This window comes from Tursiops truncatus, chromosome 17 (genome assembly GCF_011762595.2).
Source record: "Tursiops truncatus isolate mTurTru1 chromosome 17, mTurTru1.mat.Y, whole genome shotgun sequence".
Lineage (NCBI taxonomy): Eukaryota > Metazoa > Chordata > Mammalia > Artiodactyla > Delphinidae > Tursiops > Tursiops truncatus.
This window is the reverse complement of record NC_047050.1, coordinates 33,571,295-33,579,472: the sequence shown is the minus strand read 5'-3', so window position 1 is coordinate 33,579,472 and position 8,178 is coordinate 33,571,295. Positions and strand designations below refer to the sequence as shown.

Genomic DNA, 8,178 nt, shown 5'->3' with positions numbered 1-8,178 from the left:
TGAGTCCTTCCAGTGTATTTTTTATTTCAGTTATTGTATTCTTCAACTCTGATTGGTTTTTTTTTTAACATTTTTTAATTCTTTTAATTATTTGTTGAAACTCTCACTGTGTTACTCTACACTTTTTCTGAGATCAGGGACCATTTTTATGTTCATTATTTTAAACTATTTATCAGGTAAGTTACTTATGTTTGTTTCACTAGGGTCTTTTCCTGAGGTTTTATTTTGCTGTTTCATTTGGAACACATTACTCTATCTTTTCATTTTGTTTGATTTTCTGAGTTGTCTCTAAGAATTAGGCAGAACATTTACCTTCCCTGGCCTTGAAGGTGTGTCCTTGTGTAGGAGCATCCTATTAGGACTGCTTGTGCCCAGTAGCCTTAGCAGGAGGGATGGAGCTAAAGTGGGCATAGCCTGGAGCTTTAAGTAGGGTGGTGGTGCTGGTGCTGGTGCTGGAGCTGTAGCCCAGCATGGGCTAGGGCTTCTCCCAGGACATGCTGAGTGCATCTGCCTTGGTGGAGTGCTGGAGCCAGAATACTGCACAGACCAAGGCTTCTCCAGGGGTGTGCTGAGGGCCACTGCCTTAGTGGGTGAGAGCCCAGTATGGGCCAGGGCTTATCTCAGAGCACATTAATGGCTGACACCTTGGCAGGGTGGCTAAAACCTGAGCATGGTGTGGGCTGGGAAGCATACTTGGCATGCTGGCTATCCACTAGTCAGGGCACTTTTGAATCTGCTGACTCTGTCCTGAGAGGCAGAGTAAGTTTTTGTGTGCACCCTTTAAGAGTGGAGTCTCAGTTTCCCTCAGCCCTCCAGTTCTCCCAGTTGTAAGCCCCACTGGATGTTAAAACCCACTAACAGGGCTCATTTTTCCAGTGTCAGTCCCCAGGGCTGGCATGCCCAATGTGGGTCTCAAACCCCTCACTTCTTAAGGAGAATGTCTGAGTTTGTGATACCCCCTCTGTTTTGTTTGTTTTTATAAATTTATTTATTGTATTTATTTTTTATTTTTGGCTGTGTTGGGTTTTTGTTGCTTTGTGCAGGCTTTCTCTAGTTGAGGAAAGTGGAGACTACTCTTCACTGCAGTGTGTGGGCTTCTCATTGCAGTGGCTTCTCTTGGTTTTACAGCATGGGTTCTAGGCTTGCAGGCTTCAGTAGTTGTGCATGGGCTTAGTTGTTCTGCTGCATGGGGAATCTTCCTGGACCAGGACTCAAACCCATGTCCCCTGCATTGGCGGTGGATTTTTAACCACTACTCCATCAGGGAAGCCCCCCCCCCCTTCTGTTTTTGGATTGCCTGACAGATGTGTGGGTCCTGAATACATCACATCTTTGCCTCACCTACCCATCTTAATGTGGTTTTTTCCTTCATATTCTTAATCATAGAACAGCTGTTCTGGTAGTATTTAGGTCATTCTCAGAGAGAGAAGTTCTATATGTAGTTGAAGTTTTAGTGTGTTCCTGAGAGTAGAGGAGCTCAGGTTCTTCTTAGTCTGCCATCTTGATCAAGTTTATGTAATAGTCTAAATTCTTGTTATTGTTTCAACAATCTTCACAGCATTTTCACCAGGAGGAGATTCCATCTCAGTAAACCACTTTCTTTGCACATCCATAAGAAGCAACTCCTCATCTATTCAAGTTTTATCATGAGATTCCAGCAATTCAGTCACATCTTCAGATTCCACTTCTGATTCTAGTTCTCTTGCTATTTCTACCATATCTGCAGTTACTTCCCCTGCTGAAGTCTTGTACCCCTCAAGGTCATCCACAAGGGCTGGAATCAGCTTCTTCAAAACTCCTGTTAATGTTGATATTTTCACCTCATCCCATGAATCACAATTGTTCTTAATGGCATCTAGAATGGTGAATCATTTCCAGAAGGTTTTCAATTTACTTTGCCCAGCTCCTTTAGAGGAATAGCTATCTATGGTAGCTATAGCCTTAAAAAATGTATTTCTTAAATTATAAGACATGAAAATTGAAATTGTTTCTAAATCCATGGGCTTCAGAATGCATGTTGTGTCAACAGGCATGAAAACAACATTAATCTTTTTGTACAGTACATCTCCATCAGAGCTCTTGGGTGATCAGGTACATTGTCAATGAGCAGTAGTAATTTGAAATGAACTGTTTTTTCTGAACCATAGGCCTCAACAGCAGGCTTAAAGTAATCAGTAGACCATGTTGTAAAGAGGTGTACTATTATCCAGGCTTTGTTGTTCCACTTAGAGTGTGCAAGCAGAGTAGATTTAACATAATTCTTAAGGGCCCTGAGACTTTTGGAATGGTAAATGAACACTAGCTTCAACTGAAAGTCACCTGCAACATTAGTTAACAAGAAAGTCAGCCTGTCCTTTGAAGATTTGAAACCAGGCATTGACTTCTCCTCTCTAGCTATGAAAGTCTGAGATGGCATCTTCTATCAATATTAGGCTGTTTCGTCTACACTGAAAATCTGTTGTTTAGTGTAGCCACATTTTTTAATGATCTTAGATAGATATTCTGGATAAATTGTTGCAGCTTCTACATCAGAACTTGCTGCTTCACCTTGCACTTTTATATTATGAAAACATTTTCTTCCTTAAACCTCACGAACCAACCTCTGCTAGCTTCAAACTTTTCTTCTATAGCTTCCTCACCTCTCTTAGCCTTCATAGAATTGAAGACAGTTAGGACCTTGCTCTGGATTAGGTTTTGGCTTAAGGGAAGGTTGTGACTGGTTTGATCTCTTATCAACGCCAATAAAACTTTCTCCATATCAGCAATAATGCTGGTTCCCTTTCTTATCATTTGTGTGTTCACTGGAGTAGCACTTTCAATTTCCTTCAAGAACTTTTCCTTTGCATTCACAACTTGGTTAGCCATTTGGTGCAAGAGGCCTAGCTTTCAGCCTATCTCAGCTTTTGACATATCTTCCTCACTAAGCTTAATCATTTCTAGCTTTTGATTTAATGTGAAAGACATGCAACACTTCCTTTCATTTGAACATTAAGAGGCCACTGTAGGGGTATTAATTGGCCTAATTTAAATCTTGTTGTGCCTCAGGGAATAGGGATCCCCAAGGAGAGGGATAGAGATGGGGAAAGGTTGGTTTGTACATCAGTCAGAAGTCACACACTTATTGATCAAGTTCACCACCTTATATGGGTGTGGTTCATGGCACCCCAAAACAATTACAATACTAACATCAAAGTTCATTGATCACAGATCACCACAACAAATATAATAACAATAAAAATTTTTTGACATTTACAAGAATTACCAAAATGTGATAGAGTGATACAAAGTGAGCAAATGCTGTTGGAAAATGGTACCCAAAGACTTGCTCAATGCAGGGTTGCCACAAAGCATCAATTTGCAAAAAATGCAGTATCTGTGAAGCACAATAAAGAGAAATTAAATGAGGTATGCCTCTATATATTTTTAACTTACCACTGTCTACCATTATTATATGACTTCAAGTACAGTAAAAAATCTTAGAACAGTGTGTTTCCAATTTCTCATGCCCTTGGTGCTATTGTCATACATTTAAATTTTGAATATGTTATAAAATCACATTATATTACTATTTTTTCTTTAGAAAACCACTTCTATTTTACAGAAATTAAAAATAAGAAAGAATACTTACCTGGCAGGGGAGACATCATGATCACGAAGGTGGTTTTTCCAGGGTGAGGCTTATCCATTGCACTGCAGATGTGCTGACCCCTGGAATTTCCCCAAATGCAGGAAACTCAACTGTGTAATCTGTGGTAGTGAGGGACTGCATTAGCACTCTCCCCTGATTATTAGTGCTTAATGACAGAACTAACAAGGTGACCGGGGTGGTCAGTATGAAGACAGTAAGCAAACAAACATTCCATCCCATTTCTGCATTGTATCAATGGCATTTGCCTTCCTCTTCTGCACACAGCACTCAACAACCAATATCCCCAACTGCCCTATGCCTATCAGGGAGTTTGGTCTTTTTGAGCAAGAGTCTCCTCTGCCTTGCTCAGCCCTGAAATAAACCTTTCTCTGCAAAAAAAAAAAAAAAAAAAAAAAAAAGAAGAAAAAAAGAAAGACACCAAAAAACAAACAAAAAAATCTTACCTTAATTTTTTACGTCTTCAATTCTTCATTTCTTTTTGTAGATGCATGTTTCTGAATGGTATATGCCTGAAGAACGTTCTTTAACATTTCCTCTAGTACATATATGATGGCAATAAATTCTCTCAACTTGAAATTATATTAAAAATTCTTCACTTTACCTTCATATTTGAAAAATATTTTCAAATTATTTCAAGTTGGTGGAGTAGAAAGATGTGCTCTCATTTCCTCTCGTGAGAGCACCAGAATCACAACTAACTGCTGAACAATCATCAAAAGGAAGACACTGGACTCACCGGAAAAGAAACCCCACATCCAAAAACAAAGGAGAAGTCACAAAGAGACAGTAGGAGGGGCACAATCACAATAAAATCAAATCCTATAACTGCTGGGTGGGTGACTCACAAACTGAGAACATTTATACCACAGAAGTCCACCCACTGGAGTGAAGTTTCTGAGCCCCACATCAGGCTTCCCAACCTGGGGGTCCAGCAACAAGAGGAGGAATTCTTAGAGAATCAGACTTTGAAGGTTAGCGGGATTTGATTGCAGGACTTTGACAGGACTGGGGGAAACAGAGACTCCATTCTTGGAGGGCACACTCAAAGTAGTGTGTGCAGCGGGACCCAGGGGAAGAAGCAGTGACTGAATGGGAGACAGAACCAGACCTACCTGCTAGTGTTCGAGGGTATCCTGCAGAGGTGGAGGAGGCTGTGGCTCACCACAGGGACAAGGACACTGGCAGAAGTTCTGGGGAGTACTCCTTGGCCTGAGCCCTCCTGGAGTCCACCATTGGCCTCACCAAAGAACCTCTAGGCTCCAGTACTGGGTCGTCTCAGGCCAAACAAACCAGGAAGGGAACCCAGCTCCACCCATTAGCAGACAAGAAGATTAACGTTTTACTGAGCTCTGCCTACCAGAGAAACACCCAGCTCTACCCACCATCAGTGCCTCCCATCGGGAAACTTGCACAAACCTCTTAGATAGCCTCATCCACCAGAGGGCAGACAGCAGAAGCAAGAAGAACTACAATCCTGCAGTCTGTGGAATAAAAACACATTCACAGAAAGATAGACAAGATGAAAAGGCAGAGGTTTATGTACCAAATGAAGGAACAAAATAAAACCACAAAAAACAGCTAAATTAAGTAGAGATAGGTAACCTTCCAGAAAACGAATTCAGAATAATGATAGTGAAGATGATTCATGACCTCAGAATAAAGAATGGAGGCAAAGATCAAGAAGATGCAAGAAATGTTTAACAAAGACCTAGAAGAATTAAAAGAACAAACACCTAGAAGAATTAAAGAAAAAACAAACACAGATGAACAATACAATAACTGAAATGAAAAATACACTAGAAGGAATCAATAGCAGAATAACTGAGGCAGAAGAACGAATCAGTGACCTGGAAGACAGAATGGTGGAATTCAGGGCCATGGAACAGAATAAAGACAAAAGAATGGAAAGAATTAAAGACAGCCTAAGACACATCTGGGACAACATGAAATGTAACAATATTCACATTATAGGGGTCCCAGAAGGAGAAGACAGAGAGAAATGCTCTGAGAAAATATTTGAAGAAATTATAGTCAAAAACTTCCCTAACGTGGGAAAGGAAATAGTCACCCAAGTCCAGGAAGCGCAGAGAGCCATAAGCAGGATAAACGCAAGGAGAAACACACTAAGACACATAGTAATCAAATTGACCAAAATTAAAGACAAAGAAAAATTATTGAAAGCAACAAGGGAAAAATGACAAATAACATACAAGGGAACTCCCATAAGGTTAACGACTGATATCTCAGCAGAAACACTACAAGACAGAATGGCATATTTAAAGAGATGAAAGGGAAGGACCTGCAACCAAGATTATTCTACCCAACAAGTATCTCATTCAGATTCCATGGAGAAATCAAATGCTTTACAGACAAGCAAAAGCTAAGAGAATTTGGCACAGTCAAACCAGCTCTACAACAAATGCTAAAGGAACTTCTCTAAGTGTGAAACAAAAGACAAGAAGAGGACCTACAGAAACAAACCCCAAACAATTAAGAAAATGGTAATAGGGACATACATATTGATAATTACCTTAAATGTGAACGGATTATATGCTTCAACTAAAAGACACAGGTTTGCTGAATGGATACAAAAACAAGACTCATATATATACTGTCTACAAGAGACCCACTTCAGACTTAGGGACACATACAGACCGAAAGTGAGGGGATGGAAAACAATATCCCATGCAAATCAAAATCAAAAGAAAGCTGAGGTAGCAATACTCATATCAGATAAAATAGACTTTAAAATAAAGGATGTTACAAGAGACAAGGAAGGACACTACATAATGATCAAGGAATCAATCCAAGAAGATATAACAATTAGAAATATATATGCACCCAACCAAGGAGCACACCAATACATAAGTCAACTGCTAATAGCTGTAAAAGAGGAAACTGACAGTAACACAATAATAGTGGGGGACTTTCACACCCCACTTTAACCAATGGACAGATCATCCAAAGAGAAAATTAATAAGAAAACACAAGCTTTAACGGACACAATAGACCAGGTAGATTTAATTGATGTTTATAGGACATTCCATCCAAAAACAGCAAATTACACTTTCATCTCAAGTGTGCATGGAACATTCTCCAGGATAGATCACATCTTGTGTAAAAAACCAAGGCTCAGCAAATTTAAGAAAATTGAAATCATATCAAGCATCTTTTCGGACCACAACACTATGAGATTCGAAAATCAATAGCAGGGGAATAAAACGTAAAAAACCCCACAAACTCATGGAGGCTAAACAATACATTACTAAATAACCAAGAGATCACTGAAGAAATCAAAGAGGAAATCAGAAAATACCTAGAGAAAAATAACAATGAAAACATGATGATCAAAAACCTATGGGATGCAGCAAAAGCAGTTCTAAGAAGGAAGTTTATAGCAATACAAGCCTACCTCAACAAACAAGAAAAATCTCAAATAAACAATCTAACTTTACACCTAAAGGAATTAGAGCAAGAAGAACAAAGAAAACCTAAAGTTACTAGAAGGAAAGAAATCATAGAGATCAGAGCAGAAATAAATGGAATAGATACAACAAAAACAATAGCAAAGATCAATAAAACTAAGAGCTGGTTCTTTGAGAAGATAAACAAAATTGATAAACCATTAGCCTGACTCATCAAGAAAAAAGTGGGAGAGAACTCAAATCAATAGAATTAGAAATGAAAAAGGAGAAGTTACAACAGACACTGCAGAAATACAAAGCATTCTAAGAGACTACTACAAGCAACTCTATGCCAATAAAATGGACAACCTGGAAGAAATGGACAAACTCTTAGAAGGGTATAACCTTCCAAGACTGAACCAGGAAGAAATAGAAAATATGAACAGACCAAGCACAAGTAATGAAATTGAAACTGTGATTAAAAATGTTAAAACAAACAAAAGTCCAGGACCAGATGGCTTCTCAGGTAAATTCTATCAAACATTTAGAGAAGAGCTAACACCCATCCTTCTCAAACTCTTGCAAAAAATTACAGAGGAAGGAACACACCCAAACTCATTCTATGAGACCACCATCACCCTGATACTAAAACCAGACAAAGATACTACAAACGAAGAAAATTATAGATCAATATCACTGATGAATATACATGCAGAAATCCTCAACAAAATACTAGCAAACGGAATCCAACAACACCTTAAAAGGATCATACACCATGGTCAAGTGGGATTTATCCCAGGGATGCAAGGATTCTTTAATATATGCAAATCAATCAATGTGATACACCATATTAACAAATTGATGAGGAAAAACCATATGATAAACTCAATAGATGCATAAAAAACTTTTGACAAAATTCAACACAAATTTACCATAAAAACTCTCCAGAAAGTGGGCGTAGATGGAACATACCCAACATAATAAAGGCCATATATGACAAACTCACAGCAAACATCATTCTTAATGGTGAAAAACTGAAAGCATTTCCTCTAAGATCAGCAAGAAGACAAGGATGTACACTTTCACCACTATTATTCAACATAGTTTTGGAAGTCTTAGCCATGG

At 38.8% G+C, this 8,178-nt stretch overlaps 1 non-coding gene across 1 annotated transcript; it reads left to right on the top strand.

The window, feature by feature from the left end:
- The first annotated feature begins 3,620 nt into the window (after positions 1 to 3,620).
- LOC117308794 (U1 spliceosomal RNA) lies at positions 3,621 to 3,784 on the top strand. Its single transcript, XR_004522971.1, has one exon. It is a non-coding gene; the product is annotated as a U1 spliceosomal RNA (small nuclear RNA).
- Positions 3,785 to 8,178: the final 4,394 nt, after the last annotated feature.